Here is a 20,018-nt window from a genome sequence, read left to right on the forward strand (position 1 = left end):
GCTCTGCTGACCCCTCAGCACCGTGCTCTGTGCCCCAAACAACGGCTGATTTTATCACTCGTAATTGGGCACATTCATCTCCACTGCAGCTCTGCTGCTTCCCACACTTACACTGAGGACAAATCTGTCCCACACGGCCAGACAATGCATATTTACAGAATCAGTGTGGCCGTAGGATCCATACCCTCGTACAGATCCACACATTTTCAGTAGAGAGGTAAGCCCTGATGCTTTGAAACTCCTTTTTAATCTGAAATCCCTTTGTGTCTCCCAGCCAGATAAACAGCCTAGCAATGTTCCAGCCGTTTTAGGAAACCCTGGGTTTGTTACAGCTCCAGGCTTATCTGTATGTAAAAAGAATCAATATTCTGATTGCCTTTTACTGCCACCGTGCTTGCTGTTCTCCTAAGTGCCTCGCTCTCACAAAGCTGCTGCTCGCCCACATCACGTGCTGCCCCTGCATCCCGGGCTGAGATTCCCTCACGGATGCTGAGCAGCAGCTTCGCTGCCCCTGCAAAGCCACAGAGCCCCACTCCCTGCCCGGGTGCTAAAACCAGGGGCAATTTTAACCACGTGCCTTCAGATAACCTGGAGCGCTGTGCAGAACACAGCCACCAGCACGTGCTGAACAGCACACAGAGCTCTCCTTCTTGGCTCCCTTGGATTTTGGCATGTTTCCAATTGACACCTCTGCTGCCACCCCACTTTGCAGGGAAATCGAGGCACGGCGATTTCCCAGATTTACAGTCCTATGCTCTGCCCACTGGGTTGTGCTCAAAACATGATGGATGAGCTGCCTTGAGTTCAGCACTCAGTTCCCATAAATCCTCCCCACTTTAGGGATAGATCACGCTGTTGTGTGGCATTAGCTGGCTCAGAGCTGCTCTCCTAATGAAAGAACCAATTTAAAGCTGCGAAGCAGAGTTCATGTTTTATGCACAGTACCCAATTTCGGCCACTGCAGCAGCCTTGCAAGTAGCCTGGACGGCCCATTGTTTAATTTAGTTATGGAAATCCTTCTGTCCCCTGAGAGTTATTTTGCAGTACTATGAAGCTTAGGTTTGTGCTTCAAAGTTTTACATCCCAAAATAAGATAATGCATTCTGGCATGGTTTTCTCCTTAATGGCTAAAATATACGTATACATGTCTTTAGTTATTATGGCTGAGAAGCTTTGGATGCAGCCCGTGGCTGGTGTTATTGTGCTATATAACTAACCCTTGATCTCGTCTTGATGCGATAAAAAGAAGGTTAAACAGAAATACGTACGTGGTACACTTTGTGAAACACCCAGAAGTCTAAACAAAACGAGCCCCTTCTGTAAGGCTGAAACACTCTGGGTATTCTCAGTCCCCCTCCAAACAAGTCCCCAGATGAGGCACACAGCAGAGAACATTTAGTGATGCGAGGCTCTTCCCGCTACCCCATGCGGCGAGAGAAAGCTCTTTATGTCTTGGAGAAAACACAGAACTCTCCGTCCCCTCCCCTCCTGCCTCCCTGGCATTCAGTTGCAGCCATGGACAGCAGATCAGGAGCTGTGGCCACCCATGGCTGGGGAAGACAGTCCCTGGGAGGTGCAGGATGAGCTGTCGCCTGCACCAGAGGGACAAGGGTCCACGAAAGCACTTACAGTGTGCTCTTCTGGGTCCAAGCACAGGGGAAGGGATTCAGGAAGTCAGGAGAAGACAAAAAGGCAGAATTAGTTTTGGACACCTTTTGATGTGATCCTGCAATCCTTAAATGAGCCTTTATGTCCTCATCATGCTGTAACCTGGCTGTCACAGAGCTCCAGAGACCCCTTCCCGACCCTTCAATCTACTGGTAAACCCAATCACAGATAATGGCATTAGGAAACTTCAAGAACCTAATAATAACTTATTAATATTAATAACTAATTACAACCCAGGTCTGAAGAGAATCCCCCATTTCCAGACTGCAGATTTACCCCCTGGCCAGACCATGCAGCACCCAGTGAAGGGACAAGCTGGGGCTTCATCGCTGGCTCCCTGATGTCCCTCAGCACAGAGAAAAATGAGCTTCCTGCACCTCTCATGACAAAAGCCAGACTGAACTCTCCCTGTTAATATGTGCTCCTCAGGGCAGGATTTGGCTGGGGTCCGGAGGGATTTCTGAAATTAAATCATTGCTACGCAAGCAGGGATTTCAGCAGGGCTGGGAAATCCAGAGATAAGTGAAACACCGCAGAACAGAGCAAGCTCCAGCCTCAGAGATTCGCTTTCCTTTGTGCTCCCACAGCCCAAGAGCATCTGCACTGCTCCCAGCTCTGTGCCTGTGAGACCTCCTCCTGCAGAGGAATCAGGAGCCACCCTGGCAGCCTCCCCTCCTCACCCTCACACCTATCCACCCTGAGCCTGAACGAGAAGAAACTGCATCTGCTTTTTCAGCAAGAGAAAGCTGAGAGAAGAGCATCTCCTGCCTCTGCTGAGAGACATGGCAGGGAAATTCTTATTTTCTGCTCAATCCACAGATGTGCTCGCACTGCAGCTTGGCTGTCTTGCCCAGTTCTCCCCAAAGATTTAATAATTAAGGACTGTATAGGGGGGTAGGCACTTTTCCTAGAACTGCTGCAGAACACAAAATGGCATTTTTCATTTCCTAGCAGCATCCTTCCCTGTAATTCAATTTTTTTACAAGCACAGGTTGAGCCTTCAAGCCTGCTGGGGTGGCAGGTGGATGCTGCCAGACCTGTTTATTACCAGGGAAACAAAAATGCAAGGACTGGGTTCAGGTAGGAAGCTGGAGCAGAGCAAGGATCAGAGCCCAGCTCTGGCTGCCCTAAGGAATGGCACAACACAGCCCTTGGTGGGCTGCACAAGCCCCTTCCAGCCACCCTGCAGAGCTGCTGCACCAGGAAAGCAAAAGAGACCCCAGAGCCAACATGAAACTGGAAGAGCAAGGGATTTTCAGGTTCAGTATTTTAACTGAATTTAGAAATCCAAGTGTCCTGCCATGTTCCCAAGTCATTTGTTTGAGGCCAATTCCCTTGTCTGGGGGCTTTGCCCTTTTATAGGCTCAGCTTATTCCCCAGCTTCAGCACAACCATGGTTCTAGAAACAATGTGGAGCAGGTGTGTGAGCAGAACAAGGTGCTGCAGGTCCCACGGGCTACAGAGCCCGTTCTCTGCCTGCCAGGCTACGCTGCCTTGCTCCCACCTGTAGAAATCCCCCACAGCTGGGCAGATCTGCAATGCAAATGGCAAACAAAACAACCCTTCCCACAGTGTTACCATGGCACTTCCTACACCTGCCTGCTTTTTAAGAGCTACCCCTCTCCTCCAGGAATCTGCTACCCCAGATCTGGCTGCTTGTGTACGCCACAAGCCCCGCTCCCAGCCTTGAGGAGAGGGACAGATCCAGCCCCACACCAGCAGGGTCTGTCACTTCCCCGGCTGTGCAGAAGGTGTAAATCAGCAGCTGCTGCTGCTGAGGTGCTTCGGGCTTTCCATTTGCCCTGCACCCCCATCCGAGTCCTGCCCATCTTCCTGGCCCTGGCCCAAGGCAGACACCCCCCGTTCCTCCTGCAATCCCCCCCGTAAGCGCTCGTGACTCCCTGGGCCCGGGAGGAGATAGCTATTATTTACAAAATGACGGAGTGCTATTTTTACTCTCTTCTTGGAAGCACCGGGAGCAGCGGCAGAGCTGGAATACAAATTACGCCGCCTCGCTGCCTCTCCCTCCCCGGCTGCAGAGCCGCCTCTACGGGCGATCCTGGGCGGGGGGCACCGGGGGCCGAGCAGGCTCGCCTTAAACCTCGCCCTGCACCCATCGAGAGCTGTTTATTGAGGAATCACCCCGCGATGCCCCGGCTCGGCCGCCGTGTGCCAGCTGCGGAGGTTTGGGGCTGCGCTGAGCGCACGTTCGGCGGGCGGGGGTTCCCGGAGGCTGTGCCGCCAGCCAGCCGGAATGATGTGCCTGCAGCCGGGCGCTGGGGGCTCCCGAGCGATGTGTGCTGCGAAAAACAGGGGCGAAGGCGCTGCGGCTCCGTGCAGGGGATTCCTGGATGCTGCGCTGACGTCAGGGAGGCTGCACGGCCCCGGCGCGGATGAACGGGATGAGCCAGGGGATGGGAACCTCCTCCAGGCAGCGCCAGGGCTGTGCGAGGACCGAAGGGAGCTCGGAGGTGACAAATCCATCTGTGCTGGTGTTTCTGTGCGGGGTGGTGTGGCTGAGAACAGAAGGGTTCAGGTTTTTCTGCACTCAGAGGTGCAAACCCTCAATCCACTCCAATCAGCTCCTGGAGGGAGATGTTTCTGCTCTGGCCTCCAATATCCCACCTCCAGGTGTGGTCACGACCTAAGAAGGGCAGGAACAAGCTGACAGTGCCCCTTAACTCCCTCCTAGACAACCGCATTTACCCTCAGCTCAAGAGCTTCTGAGGTCCCCTTATTCAGTGTCCGCTCAAACACACAGAATCCTTCGGGAAGGATTCCCACCGGCCTGTGCTGACAGCAGTGTCACCGTGAAGAGAGGGGATGCAGCGTTGCTCTCTCCCACATCACATCACACAACCCAAAGCAACCACACCGGACACCAGGGCGGTGCTTTCCAGCTAACTCGGCATCCCTGGGAAGGGAAACACAAGAAGTCAGCTTGTACTACTGACTTCCACCTCATACCTTCCCCCAGCTCCTTGCCATAGTAATTAACAGGCAGCAGCAGGTAATTTTTGCAGCTGCACACAGAAGCTCTTTGTGTGTTTCATTCTTCGCCTTCTCGGCCTCCCACTGGGGGGATTTAATTTTCCTTCCACTTTTAGCCTCTGGAACAAAAGAGGTTTCCGTGACCTTTGCTACAAGCTCCACGAGCCCACTGGAGCTGAGCTGCACCACAGCCCTGGGCAGCCCTTGCCTTCAGAGGTGTCACTCTCCAGCCCCAGCCAGAAACTCCACCCTCGGGTGCCTCCTCTCCCTCCTCAGGACAACTTCAGTCCATGGGCTGCCTTTCCCAGTCCCTACCCGTGGTTTTTCAGGTGGCCTTTTAACCTGTGGTGCTGCCTTGTTTTGGAAAGCAGGAGCTGAATGGTGTCTCCTTGCAGGGAGAGAGGCACTGAAGAAGGGAGGGACACCTCTGGGTGGTGTGGCACACCTCTGGGTGGTGTGGCACGTGGCACCCTTGCTGTGGCTTGGCACTTGGGACTGCCAGGCCAGTGCTGGGAGAGGACAGGGAAGCACAAGCAGAGGGGTAGCTGCCCAGGAGGAGAGGGTGACCTCTGCCCACAACCTAAAGCTGCAGAAATGGAGACATCTACATCACCAAGCACACACCAGAAAGCCCTGATGTGGCCCTCACTGCTGCTCTCCTGCTGTGGGGGCAGTAAGACTCCCCCACACACATTAAGAGTTGCTTTTCTTGCAATTTTTTTTTTTTTTCTGAGGGAGCTCAGAAATAGCAGCAGAGAATGAAACATTTCTGTGAACATCACTGCAGTGCTGTTGATGCCTCCTAGGCTTGTCCAGCCCAGCCAGGGGATAAAGCTGACTCCAAGGACATTGACAGAGCTCCTGCCACACAAAAGGCCACAAAGCAGCGTGAGCTATTGCTAATGTCACGACCACAAACATCCCTACTGCACCTGGAGTGCTTCCACACCAGGCATCCTGGGAGCAGAGGCTGTGCTGGGGTCAGGAGGGAAAGGTTGGGGAACAGAGGTGGCAAAAACAATGAGAACCTACTGGCATTCCCTCCAGCCTCAGGGAAAGGGAGAGCAGAGCTGGAGTGCAGAGATGCAGGCAGGTCTCAGCACAAGCCCTTCTCTCTCCTCAGCTGGGTAAGACTGGGGGATCTCAGACAACACAGACAGAGGTCATGATCAGCCTCTTCAAACTCCCAGTCCCAAAGTAAAAATACATCTTTTCAGACATTGCTTGGCTGTTGCAGCAGCCCAGCAACCTTGAGTATGAAATTACTTGCTCATAAGTGAAAGCCAAGTCTCCTATCACAGACATTCACCCCTGTCTGGCAGCTCAGCCCGGGCACCTTTCCCAAAAGTGGACAGCAGTGTGTACGTGTTCTTCTTCTGAGAAGAAGTGGCAAGAACCTACACAGGATGTCTCGGTCCTGTCAGGGCCAAATGGCAGCCAGCAGGGCCAGGAGTGCCACCAGGGGGGCTGGCAGCTGGCCCAGCCCTTCAGAGGCCAGACAGAGGTAACAGCAGCATCAGCTCTAATTCCCTGAACTGCCTGAAACACCCCCACGTCTCCAGGAAAACTCACTTGGGCAGAAACACCACGACACAGCTGAGACCCCGCTGGCCCTGCAGGTAATCCCACAGGTAGTTCAGCCCACCCAGACCTCACCACCTCTGATGGCACCTGCCTCTCTCTAGGGAGCACAGAGGTGAGGATGAGCAGGGTCCATGGATGAAGGCTGGTGGCCTGGGACAGTGTGGTTAAAGATGACAGGATGCTCATCTGCTGCAAAGTGGGGTCAGCCAAGGACAGAGCACTGGGAAATCTGTACTCTGCAGAATAAACCACATAGTAAGGAAAGAAACAATAGAAACGTCTGAAACAAATGTCTTATCTCAGCAAAAGCAGGGGTGAGTAAGAGCCTGCAGGGGATTGCCAACAAGACCTTTGGGTTGGATCCTTATCTAGCTCTGCCGTGTCATGGACGATTTGTCTCACACAGTTTTGCCTGGCTACTTGCTTGATTCCAGAATAACTGGGTCTGTGTAACAGCTCTGACGCCCTCAGTTACGCTCCCAGTGACTTCTGCAGGGTTATGATCAAAAAGGCATCACATCCAGATGGGGAACAAGGCTATCTGCTGCTCGCCAGGAAAGCATCGAGCCTGTTTCCCCAATCCTGGGGTGCTGTGGCTTTTTTTCACCCACTGCTGCTGCTCCAATCCCCTGGCACTGCCAGCATTTGCTGTACAGCCAGTTCCCAAGTTGCTGCTCTGTGAGCCATGGTGATTAATTACTACCTTCTCTCTGGTGTGATGGCACATCAGTGTCTACAATTGCATGTCCTCCAGCCAGACTAGAGAGAAATCATCCGATCTGTAAACACAGCTACACATGTGGTGTCACTTCCAGCTGTGCTTCTCTCCTTTCTCCCCTCAACCTGGATATTTCAGGGAGAACGAGGAGTTCAAAAGAATTTCAGGGGCTGTCTCGAGAGACAGCCAACAACGAAGCCACTCACACGTGATGAGAGAGATCAGCATGGTCTGCAATTACATGTGCTCAATTCTTCGGCACAGATGAAGTGAGATGATGCCTGTCAAACCCTCAGAGAGACAGCCTGCCCTGCCTCCCTTTCTTAGCAGGGCCATGGAGAGCTGAGGCAGGGAATAGATTTATTCCCTGTCTCCCACCCCATGCTGCAGATGCAGAGTTCTCACATGGCTGCAACCAATGTCCTCTGCGGGAATGAGCTGCAGGACCATGAAGTGACCCAGTTACCACTTGAGTGTGGCTTGTCTGGGATTTATGGCACGCTGTCAGGCATAGATGGATGTGGAAAACTCCTTGGGTTTGATGCCTTAGGTTTTACCTTTTATATTTTTCAAACCCTGCACTGCCTGGTGTGTAACTCTGAGTTTCGTGTGGCCTGTCAGCTGCTGCTGCTCTCTCATGCTGGTCAGATATAACAAACCTCTCTAGGTTTGCTCTTCAAGGACACCTCCATTGTCCCAGGCCCCAAAATGTGTAAACTAAAGCCTTGAGAGGAGGAGAAAACTTGGGGTAATTACATCATTAACTGAAGTTGTAATTGGAGAATTGATCCTGATATGCAAATGAACCAAACTTATAAAAGTGTGAAGAACCCATGACCCAGGGTCCATCTTGGGTGTAGCCTTTTGACTGCTCAGGGTGTACCTTTGAAGGCCCTTCAAACAAATACCTGCTTTTAGTCTCTTATTCTCATCTAGCCTCTGTTTTTAGGTAGTCACGTCAAGGCATCAGGTTGCGTAGGGAAGATCAGCTCAGTTTTTGGAAGAGAAATCCCTCAGGAACCTGCAAATGTGCTGTACATGTGCTCGTGGCTCTGACCCAGGTCTGAGCTCTCTCTACACCTACACAACTCCATAACCAACTGAGTTTGGATCAAGGCACAACTCTTGCTTAAAGCAGAGGAGTCAGACACACCTTGTTCCTCAGCACAGTGCTGAGAGGCACAGGGGGCATCTGCTGGTCCCTTTTGGGTGAGTAACTGCACTCCCTCCCCAGCACTTCTGTGGGAGTAACAGCACGGGGCAGCCCAGTTTTCTGGTCTGACCTCGCTGCACTGCCCCTTTGTCTCGACACACACTGGATAAGGGAACTCCAGGCTCACCTGGCACGCTGGGTAAGTCCAGGTGTTGCTGCAGAAGGTGCTGTAGGGATTTCACACCCTCCCACGCTGGTGAAAGGCATTTTCTCACCCTTGTCACAACCCACCTGTTGTGGGGTGCAGGTTACAGCTTTATCCAGCAGAGAAGCCGAGGAGAGATGCTGCTTCACCAACAGTGGAGCCAACAAACCCTGCTTCCTGCAGATCAGCTTTTCCTCCCTGTTTTTCTGATGCCTAACACCAGTTGATCCCACCTAGTTACCTCTCTCTGCTTTGGGTCTTTTTCCACTCGGCTTCATAATTCCACAAATCTTGCAGGGACTCCAGATCTCAGAGTTACCTACCTTTTCTGTCAGGCTCTGTTCAGATCAGCCAGCGGGCTCTAAAGCTTATAGAAGACAAAAGGCAGGAAGATGGGTGTGATAAGCCTTAGACCACTAGAAGCCCTGGCTAAAAACCTACCACAAGGCTCCACAGAACGTAGTTTAGCTTAGCTTCCCCCCCATTTATCCACGTGCACGTGTTCTTATCACCACGTTAAGACACACATCCAGGGGTTAAGACTCAGGATGTGGTGCAAGTTATTGATAAACATCCAGTCCAGCAGGAAGGGAAGAAAGAGTCAGAAGCAGCGAGTGCTGGAGGGTGTGCAGCCATAGAGGCTTTACACACACCCCTCATTCTCACACATACAGACTACAAACAGAGCCTACAAATTAGCTGTGCTATTTTTGCCACAGACAGAACTAAGACAGAATGAACAAAGCTACTGTCGTTACTATTTTAAGGACTCAGGACACCCTCAGATGCCAGGAAGACAGAGGAGGAATATGTATGTATGAGCATGCTTTTAGAGGCTCTGCAGTGCTCTGAGACCCCGTGGTAATGGAAGGGAGATGCTACGTAAACGTGTTTGTTATATATTATAAATACAGTGAGAAAACGTGTGAATATAAATTAGCATGCATAATTTAACACGCTCAGTATTAAAGCCTGTCCTTGATGGCTAAGCCAGAGGCGCTTGGGAAAGGGAATCCCTGCTGGTCCCTGTGGACAGGGGAAGAGCAGTCAGGCAACGCCGTGTTGCCAGCTGGTACATCCAGCTGTGCCCTAAGGAAACCAAAGCCAGGAGAATTTTGCTGCAGGAGCAGTAACATGAGGGCAAAAATGACAGTCTGCTACCTCAGCAATAGGCAAACCACTCCGTGTTACCTGCAAACCACCTGTGTTCTGGTTTGGGCCTGCCTTAACTTCATCTTAAGTTAATTTTCCCCTTTAGGGATCAATGACAGCGTTCTTGCTGACCATATCAAAGGATCTTGGAGAACAGCACCCTCAAGGAAGGACTGCAGCGTGTTCAGTGCCTCAGTACCGTGGCTGAGGTTGCAAACACAGGAGAGATGAGGCACCAGAATAAAGCAGCCACAGGGGCCTTTGCTGTACCCTTTCACACATGTACAACCCAGCTGGCAAAACCACTTATTAGACCAGGCTTCTCCACAACCTACATGAACCCCGTGTGCCTCTGAAGCTTCTTCCTCAGGCAGACTGTCCCTGGCAGCTTTTTGCTTACTCCCTTTCCCAAAACCACCGAGGCCTTTTGTTAACTCATGCTCAGCAAGCCTTTCTTTAACAGAAATCACCACCTCCCAACAGGCCACAGTTGCTTTAAGAGGAGCTGCAAAACCTTCAGATCGGTGCCAGTAACATCCTTAGCGTTTGTAAAGCAATTACTGAGCTCTGCAATTCATCAGGCGGATCCCCAGGAAAAAGATAAGCACAAAGGTGCAATACAAAGCTGCTGTTGCCAAGCTGATAATCATTGAGAGACAACAGAGAAAGCAGCTGCAAAGACTGGAAAGGCAGGAAGCAAGCGGGAGAATGCAAGAAAAATCAGAGAATCGTTAAGGCTGGAAAAGACCTCTAAGATCAAGTCCAACCATCAACCCAGCACCACCGCTAAGCCATGTCCTCAAGTACCATATCCATGTGGTTTTTGAACACTTCCAGGAATGGTGACTCCAGCACTTCACTGGGCAGCCTGTTCCAGGGTTTGACAACCATTTAAGTAAAGAAATTTTCCCTAATATCCAAGCTGAACTTCCCCTGACTCAACTTGAGGCCACTTCCTCTCATCCTGTCACTGGTTGCCTGGGAGAAGAGACCAATCCCACCTGGCTGTGCCCTCCTGTCAGGGAGTTGTAGAGAGTGATAAGGTCTCCCCTGAGCCTCCTTTTCTCCGGGCTGAGCTCCCTCAGCCACTCCTGGTGCTCCAGACCCTTCCCCAGATCCATTCCCTTCCCTGGACACGCTCCAGCCCCTCAATGTCTTTCTTGTCATGAGGACCCCAAAATTGAATAGAGTCTCACTCAAACCAAATGAGACACACACTGCATTACATTTATGGCATTGCCGAGGGAGAAGGAATAAAAGAAATGTCTCAGTGAGGTGCACGAGGTCTGCAGGCTGAGCCCCGAGCTCCAGCCCCACCACTGCTGCTCTCTGCACCGTGGCACTGAGCATGCAGTGAAGGCAGCTCTGCTGTGCCTCGGTCTCCCCACCTGCCTTCCAGCCCCAGTGCTGCCTTCCCGAGCCTCTGGCTGTATCTCATTCCAGGCTGCTCTGCAGGCTAAGGATTGCCAGGCCACGTGATGGGCTGTAGTGGGCAAAAAATGGAAATAAAAAAATAGAAAGTGACTCCTGGGGGTTGCTGTACAGCTCAGAGGAAGGGCCCGTTTAATTTTCAAGCCTGTCCCCCGAGGCCAGCGCCAGGTACTGAGACAAGATACAAGAGTACCCTAGCAGGGAGCAACACTGTAATTTGCACTCTGGTTCCCTCATCCATTAGCTCCTGGCTGGCGTTTCCTTCAGTGGAGAACTCAATCAGCTCCTCAGACAGTGTCCCTCCGGTGACGCTTCTGGCATCCTTCACCTCCTCCACTGCCAGGGCACTGCAGACAAACGTTTTCCCTTCTTTATGCACCCCAGTGTGGTGTGAGCTGTGCCAGAGCCCAGCTCTGCAGCGAGCTGTCTGTCCCCTGTCACACACGGGTCACTGGGCTGTGTGGCCAGCACTCACTTACTTCAGCAATGCCAATACAGTGTGCAAATAAACTGATTTAATTCACACTGCCCTGCGCTGGTCAATTTAGCATTTCCCCTGAGCTCACCCTGTGCCACCTCTGCACGCACCGAGAAAGGCACTGGGAAAGAAGGGAGAGAAAGAAATGCACTGACTGCCAGGTGCAAATAACTCCTCCTGGGTTTGCTGCACGGAAAAACAGAGTCTCCAAAGCACAAGATAAACCCCCAAACTTGCACTGTGCTCCTCTCAGCTGCCTTCCCCCTGCTTCCCAGGAAAAGTTGCTGGCTGCCAAATGGGGCCAGCAAACCCTGGCAGCAGTGGAGTCATACCCATGTGGCAAGATGGGCTTAGTTGTGCATTCAGGCTGCTGTTTTATCCCCAGGTGAGCAAAGCAATTTCAGAGGAAACTCGTTTTGCCTCTGAACCTCCCCCTCCCCAGCACTGTTCAAGCACCAGCATTGCCTGTCCCAAGGACAGGAAGGCTTTTTTTATCATAGTTACTCACAGAAATTCAGCAGCTGATAGGGAATTGTCAGTCCTGCCCGCTACATGAATTATGATATGCTGCATGGTACTCTGATACTCCCATCAGAGACAGGCAGAGGGCAGATGCCTCCAGATGTATGTAATTTTTAATTTCCTTTGCTGGGGAAAATGTTTTCTTGTTTTAGTGATGTATGTTCAAAGCGTTCCAGTTCCCATGGCAACTCCCTGCTTCCACGGGAGATGTCATTTTTCATGGCATCCCTTCAGAATTCGACATCTCCTAGCAGAAGTTTTGAAGAAATGTCTCTCTTAAATATATATTTATTAGAGACAGTGCCCGAGAGTGTGTTTTATTGACACGTTTCTTAGGTGACTCAGCCTACAGAGGAGAGAGCTGTCTCCAGAAATATGCTGCCTGCCAATCTGCCTTTCCTCAGCTTCTGTTTTCAACCACAACTCTCCCTCTCTTTTCCTGCCATACAGCTATTTGCCAGCACCTGCTCCCATTTTTTTTTTTTTTTTTAATTCCTTTCTGTTCCCATCACTCTTGTCCATGCCCAGCTCCCCAGCAGAGCATGAGGGGAGTGCCCAACCAGCTCAGCATGTGCTGACAGTGTCTGTGCCTATTCTCTGCTGCCACATTGGCATGTAGAGAAAACCCCAAAGTAACAGCAAAATAGAGACTGCACGAGCCTCTCCATGCTGGAGGTGCAGCAGCAGGAGCACCTGCAGCTCCCTGCCCCTGGATGCTCTCCCTGTGCCACCTGGCTGTAGCTCTTTGGGTGCCATGTGCCCCTTGGGAAGGGGTGAGGGCATCAAAACGCTCATCCCTCTCCCCGGTGCAGGAGCCTGGGCATGGGGCTCCCATCCTGGCTGGGGGAAGGATTCATGCCCCAGGTATAATTTATCTGGGGCCACTTGGGCAGCAGTTTCAGTGGTTCAGGGTGTTGTGGTACCTCTCCATGCCCCACAGGGGTGGAGCTGAGGGATGCTGACGATGGAGCCACCTCCCTGCCTAACCCCAGCCTTCCCTGCCCCACCAAGGCACGATGCCTGCCCCTAACCATCACCCCCCAAACCCTACACCCCTGGCTCTGCAAAGCCCTGCAGAGAATGGGACAGGTAACATCCCTCCCACAGCAGCTTCCCGAGATTTTTCACAAGACCCCAGCGGGGAGTTTCTATTCCAGGCTGCAAGGAGCCTCCAGCTCTGCTGCCATCCGGGATAGGGGAGCCCCCAGGCCATGCAGGGCTGTTCAGGTTCCCCCAGGTACCTTCACTTGCCCCACCATCAGCACCTCCCAGCAGCTCCTCGGAAAGAGGCGGCACCAGCCCCGCGAGGATCCCGGCGGGAAACCGTGCTGGAGATCCTTAATAGAGCTGTAACATTACAGCTCCAAATTGCCTTCCTCCAGGAGACAAATCCGAGCGAGGAAATTGGTAGGAGCTGAGCAGATCTGGAGGCTGATGGAGCTAATCCCAGGCATGTTTAAATGCAAAGGCCCAGGGAGCCTCACTCAAACCCGACACGAGCGCCGGAGCGAGCTGCTGGCTTTAATTCTCAGGTGCAGCCTCCTCCGAGGGGTGGGAAAAGCAGGGAAAATCAGAGCACTGGGAGCAAACACCACACGCCAGCTTCAAGGTCAGGACCTCAGCAAAGCCTCAGCCAAAGAGCAGCTCCTGTTTACCCTGTTTTAGAAAACCACATGGATAAACACTGCTGGTGTCCCTCGGAGGAGTTTAGAAACGTTTTCTTAGCCCAGCTTCGAGCCGGGACACACAGGCTCAGGGGACACTTCTTGCTGACTCCAGGCTTCACATTAATTGTCCCGTCCCACCAGCCATTAATCAAACGTCTTCCACTTGCATTTTTATTGAAAATCAATTTAATAAAGTAGGTGGGAGTCCACACGCTTCCATAACATCAGATAAATATTCATGGACGCTTACACTGCTTTAGCTAAATGAGTTTTTTAAATTTAACTGGTGCAATTTCCTTGTTCCTTAATGTATGACTTGGCTTGCCCTTGCTAAGGAACAGGGATGAGGTGGGACTGGCTCACTCACAGGCACACCAAGGAAAACTCCTCTGCTCTGGAGCCAGCACCCTTGGGCCAGGATTATGTTACCAGTAATTGGAAATACCAGTGCTGGGGTCAGCATCACCCGGAGTGAATCCCCAGAGCTGAGGTGGAATTCCAAAGGGCCACTTGGAGTTGAAAACTCATCTTCCACCACTGAGAGCATGGCCCCCATTTTTACCTCAGCAGGTGTGCCCTTTGATTTCCACTTTTCCCTCCCTGTTTAAGCAGTCATTGTCCTCCAGCAGCCAAAGCTAATGAAAATCCTCAGAAAATGCACCTCCCTGATGGTTACTGAAGGAGGTTAAGAGGCCTCCAGCTACCAAAACACACCACGCACCAGGGAAAGAACAGAAACACACCCACTCAGAATCTGAGAGTCCTTGGAGCAGGGATGAGCACCACGATCAGCATCACTGAGACAATCTCCACCTGCAGCCCTCGGGAGGGCAGGTTAACCCCAGCCACGGCTCCTTGCTGCAGCTCTCCTTCCCAAAGGCGGTCGCCAGAGCCAGATGGAAGAAAGGAAAAGCCTGACACATCGATCAAATTTAGGAGACAGGCGGGACTCAGACAGTCCCCATCAGTGAGAGGTTTTACAGCATCTAACAGCTCTTTGTTAACTGGAGCAGTGAGGAGCTGCAGCTCCCAAAAAGCAGCAGTGCAGGGCAATTCAGCCACTGCTGGGATTCTTGTCATGTTATCCCAGTGATACCCTTCCCTTGAAAGGCAGTGCTTCAGAAATCCAGCACACCATCCCTTTGCCTTCGTTACTAACGCAAACTGACTTGTTTTCATCGTTACAGCCCCGACCTCATTCCCTGTGCACGCGCTCCCCACAGCAGCTCAGAGCCCTGGACAGGATTTGCTTTCCCTGGTGCTTTGGTGACATGAAGGTTGTGACTGGCCCTGCAGACTGGCACAGAGAGCCCGAGCCCAGGGACAGGGCACAGAGCCCTACCGGCCCCGTGCACTTCCACTCCTGACAGTCACATTTCCCATGCTTCAGCTCTGGGATGTGGATGGTGTGAAGACAAATGGGATCCATGAAGTGCCACCATCATCATTTTCCCTTTATCCCCAGCACCTACAGAGGCAGCAGAGGTGGGCAATCGTCACTTTGTGATGTCACCAGAGTCTCGTCGCTCAGTTCCTCCCAAAACACAGCAGGGATGATTCTCCTGCAAGCCTCCCAGAGCACTGATTTCCCTGCTATTAAGACAGCAGCCCTGCTCTGGAGAGATCACCCTGGCTGGAGACAAACTGCCTGTCAGCAAACAGCACTAAATACAGGCTATCACACTCGACAGATGATGGCATGCTTTTCGTTTTTTCTGTCTTGGATGCAGGTCACACCACTAATGTCATCTCCAAACACCGAAATCCTACATGTGAAAAGGTAAAGCTTAATTGCCTTGAACAGCAACTCTTGTATTGACTCCAACATAAGGCCCATAAATATTAATACAGCTATATTTAGCCCCTTTCAATTATACACACAAAATTGAACATATTTCTGGGAACAAATCAGTCCGGATAGGGTTTGGAATTTTTTCCTTTCCCCTTTTTAATGCCTTCTGCATCAAAACAATAATAATTCCAATAGAGCCAAAGCTTTAAGAAACCTAAATCAACAAAACAAGTGGATGGAGGCAAAGTCTTAAAGGTATTTTCAGCTGGTTCCACCAACTCACTGGGCAGGTGTTCAGAGGCTCTTGCACACTCCTAACCTCAGCCCTGCCCCACCTGGTTCCCATTTATTTGTTAGACTCAGTCCCTTTGCTGGAGGGCAGCAAATGGGCCCCACTTAAGTTGTGTCCCCAGAGGGACACACAGAGGAACTGCTCGGAGAGGGATGCTTCAGGGGGGTCCCATCCAAGCATGGCCATGCCCACACAAAGCCTTCTGCAGTTAAAGACCTTCTCCTTTGTATAAAAATCACATCCACTTTACTGATTTGCAAATTAATTATACATCGCTTCCCTTGCCAAAGTGGACTTAATGGTATTAACATTACATGACAAAGAGAAGCTATCAGAAAGCTGCTCTCATAATGATGGCTAGATTGATCAGGGGAGAAGAAAGGAGATTTCATGCTTTTGTTCTTTAACCCTTGCTCATGAAAGCAGACAAGGCCCTTTTCTAGGAAAAGGCATTTTCAAATTCTCAGGCGAGACCAGGTGCATTTCTCCAAAGGGAAGAGCTCTAATCTTTCATGCACAAAAGCCTGGAATTCAATTCCCACCTGTGCACAGACCCTTCACAGAAAACACGACTTGAGGGGGGAAAAAAAGCCCAGCAGAATTTGCACCTTCATTTTTTGCAGGACAGTGGCCACAGCTGGCTAAAGTGACATCCACGTGATGAGATAAGTACTCAGGTGAGTAAGTAGGAATGCAGACAGCAAAAAGCCCCTGATCTGGCCTGCATGGACACAAAACTTCCTCAACAAGAGCTCTGAAGGATGCACTAAGCCCTGTGCAGAGCCTCTGGCACCGTACCCAGCCAATGCCTGTGCTTTGGGGGGGTTTCTTATGGTCCTCAGACCCTTTCCCTCAACAAAGTTTCTCATATCAGAACCGATCCTTCCAAACCAGAGCTGTCTGAAATGGCTTTGGCTATGTTGAAACAGCTTCTGGACTTTTCAGACACAATTTGTTTCTCTCCAGTCACGAGTCGTTCCATCCACTGACTCAGCCTGAACTTTGTCATCAATAGGATTTTCTAGCAGGTTGGGAGAGGGAGGGGGGGAAAAAAAAATCATATGCTTCTTCCATGCTTGTTGTTATCAAAACTTTTGTTTGAATTATATCCTTCCAGCAGGTAAAGAGAACAGGGTGTCCTTTTCTCACGATGCAAACTGCAGATTAAAATCCCTCTCTAGGCTATACTCTGTGCCTATAATTGTCAGTATTCCATGAGCACTCTTTTTTTTTTTTTCCTACAAACATTAGCTGCACATCCTTCAGAGGCACATTTTTAAAGTTAAGTTACAGGTTCATAGACAAAGAAATATTACAGGAAATTCCTGCCCCACCATGTGAGAGTTTTGCCACTTACTGCCACAGGGTATTTCCCTCTGACTTTTAGTAGTATTTGCTTAAGGGACCCTGCACAGTTCCACAGCACTCCCCAAAGCCCCATGCATCTTTCACCCTCACAAACACCCCAGTATTTTTATTTAATCAAACAATAACCTTTAAATAAATGGAACAGCATTAAGAAGCTAACAGGTCTGAATCAGCAGCATTAATCCCCCCGCCACAGGGGGCTCACATAGATGGGATTTGATTGCTTCTTCCAGATGGATTCACCACCAACACAATCAATGACTTTGCCTCATCAGACATAAACAGTGCCTCTGTATTACTACATGAACTGCTGCAAGCATTTTATCCTCTAGCTCAACAAATGAAATAGCTGCTGTTTCCTCACTATTTGACCAGTTGTTTCACCACCAGCTTCCCAGAACAAACCAATTAAAGTTGTTTTTAAACTCTAACATCCAATAAAAAAAAAATCTTATTTCTCAATCCATATCCAAGCCACATTATAAATCCTTTACATGGGACTGAACGAATGGAAATTCTAATAAAGGAGAAGCTGCCATAGTCCAACAGATCAATAAAGACATCCTCACAAGCAGTTTATAGCCATCTATAACATCATCTACTAATGTTCTTAAACCCATCTAACACATGTTCAACATGCTGAAACATCAGCTATCGCCTTCCAGAGTCATTACAAACAAACACCATCATTCCGTCTCTGACACATCCACAGCTCCCCCTCGGGCAGGGATCAGCTGCCCGATGTTCACACTGCTTCACTGCAGGTGTCTGATCCAGCACTGGAGCTCTGAAATGTTACTCCAGTACATATTACTGGGGCAAAAATCCCCTCCAGATGGCTTTCCTTTGTTTTCCTTTCCAAGAAAAATTTCTCGCCCTTTGGGGAAAATCTTCTTGCGTGGGTGCATGGCAGGGTCAGCAGCTCCTCGCTGCAAACACACAGAGCAAGGGAAGGCACCAGCTGAAAAACAGCATCCACAGGAGCAGGAGAAACACCTTCCCCTCCTCACAGATCACAACCCCACAGCCTGAGGGCTTGGTCGGGCGCTCTGGAGAGCCCAGGAGCGTGCACAGCAAGGACAGCTGGTGATGGACTTTGGCCACACAGCTGCCCCTTCAGAGGGTGGCTGGGCATGGACCCGGCGTGGTGACCCACTCACAGCTCTGCAGTGGCACTGGCAGCTGCCAGATGCCCCCAAAGCACCCAGTGCTGACCCAAAGCCAGGTGCTGTTTCACACCAAAAGCAATCAATCAATCTCTTTTCACAGTGGGTTCCTGACCCCTCCCGAGTGTTTGTGATATCCCTGAAGCTTTCATACAGGCTTGTTGCCCTCAGCACATTCATAACTTATTTAAGAAAAGACTTCCACCCTTAGGCACAGCTGTCAGGGCCCTGCTCCTCGCCTGCCTTCTGATGTGTGCAAGCCTTTTCACACAGAGCCTGCTCTCGCCGTGCACTGGGGGTTTAAACAGCAACACCACCGGGAATTCTGCACCAGAGAGGAGAATCCATGGCAAAGCTGCCTTCGGAGAGCTGCCCCCGAGGAGGAGACAACCTTTCTTTAATTTGTTCACAGATCTTGACTTCACAAGTTTGACAAGACAGAGCAGGGTCCCCGTTGCCCAGAAAGGTAAACAGAAGGAAACGCTGCTCAGGCAATGCCTCAGCTTCAAATTAAAACTCATCAAGGAAGCTCAAAGACAAAAATCTGAGATAAGACCTGGATTTGTGGGATTTTTTTCCTAAGAAAGGATCAAATTCCTCCCTGGAGTAATCAATACAAAGCATGAAGTCAGATCAGAGGGAAGAGATGAGAAGTTGGGAGAAGTGGAACATTAAGACAGAAAAACAGACTAAACACAGACCTGAAAGCGTAGAAACTGTAATAAACCACAGAGGACCCCTCTGTTTGTCATCTCGTGTTTCTCTCACACAAACAGTAGATCTAGATAATGTTTTTGAGGCAGCTTCATCACACACAGGTGAAAAACCTACCCACAAGTGAAAAGGACAATTTCAACATTTCATCCAGATTTTAGGAAATAAAAGTTCCATAAACTTCAATCTGGACAATTTAACAATTTCTACCTCTGTTATAGGTTACTTTCACTGCAAACAGATTTCTTCCTGGATGCTGCCAGGCAGATAAGGTCTCGCTGTTTCCTCTTGGAGAGTACTGTACTTTCAGGAGAAGGAAGTTCTGTAATTTAATTATTCTGACTATTTCAGCCCCTCTGCCTTAACGCTCCCACAGTGACAGACCAGCCCTTACCTGCAGGAGCTCAGGCCAAAATGACAGATGCACTGAGGTGTAACACACCAAGCATCTCCTGGGAATGTCTCAGCCTAAAGGGAGCTGCTCTGAACCCAGATCCAAAACCTCTTGGCCATCAGCACGTGAATTAGTGAAATACAGGTGGCCAGACAGGGATACAGATGTTCCTCAGGAGCCATCCTGCCAGACTACACCACCATTAAAAGAGCAGGAGGAAACACAGCACTGCAGAAAGAGGAAACGAGAGAAACCCCAACTGAGGTGCACTTCACCAACAAAATAATAATGGAAATACAACAGCAGGATAAATATTAACAGGTGGCTGTAGATCAAAACCATTGGCAAGACAGAGCTGACACTGTAAGGATAGATAAAAGGCACCACTGGCCCAGGTGGGCGGCCCTGATCTGAGTCCTGTTGTGAGCAGCAGGCCCTGACTGCACCAAGTTCTGCTTGAGCCCAACATGGGCTGGGAAGTGCTGTCACCAAGCCACAAAGAACACCTCAGTGGGGAAGAGGAGGAGGAGCCTGGGTTGCTTTCACTCTCTGGATATGCCCACTTGGGAGGGTACAAGCTGGGGCTCCCCTCTGCCTGGGTGGGACCAAGCCCAGGGACAAGGAACGGGTGCCACGCCCTGTGCCCAAGCAAGAAGGATCCCAAGGGGTGAAGTGCCTTGCTCTGCCTGGGGAATGGCATTGCTTTAATGCAGATGCCTGTGC

At 50.6% G+C, this 20,018-nt stretch overlaps 1 protein-coding gene across 1 annotated transcript in view; it reads right to left on the reverse strand.

The window, feature by feature from the left end:
• GABRA3 (gamma-aminobutyric acid type A receptor alpha3 subunit) overlaps positions 1–20,018 on the reverse strand; it is a 73,321-nt gene that overhangs the window by 34,755 nt on the left and 18,548 nt on the right. The gene's annotated exons all lie outside the window — the stretch shown is intronic.

This window comes from Corvus brachyrhynchos, unplaced genomic scaffold (assembly GCF_000691975.1).
Source record: "Corvus brachyrhynchos isolate BGI_N302 unplaced genomic scaffold, ASM69197v1 scaffold346, whole genome shotgun sequence".
In the NCBI taxonomy this organism is placed as follows: Eukaryota; Metazoa; Chordata; class Aves; order Passeriformes; family Corvidae; genus Corvus; species Corvus brachyrhynchos.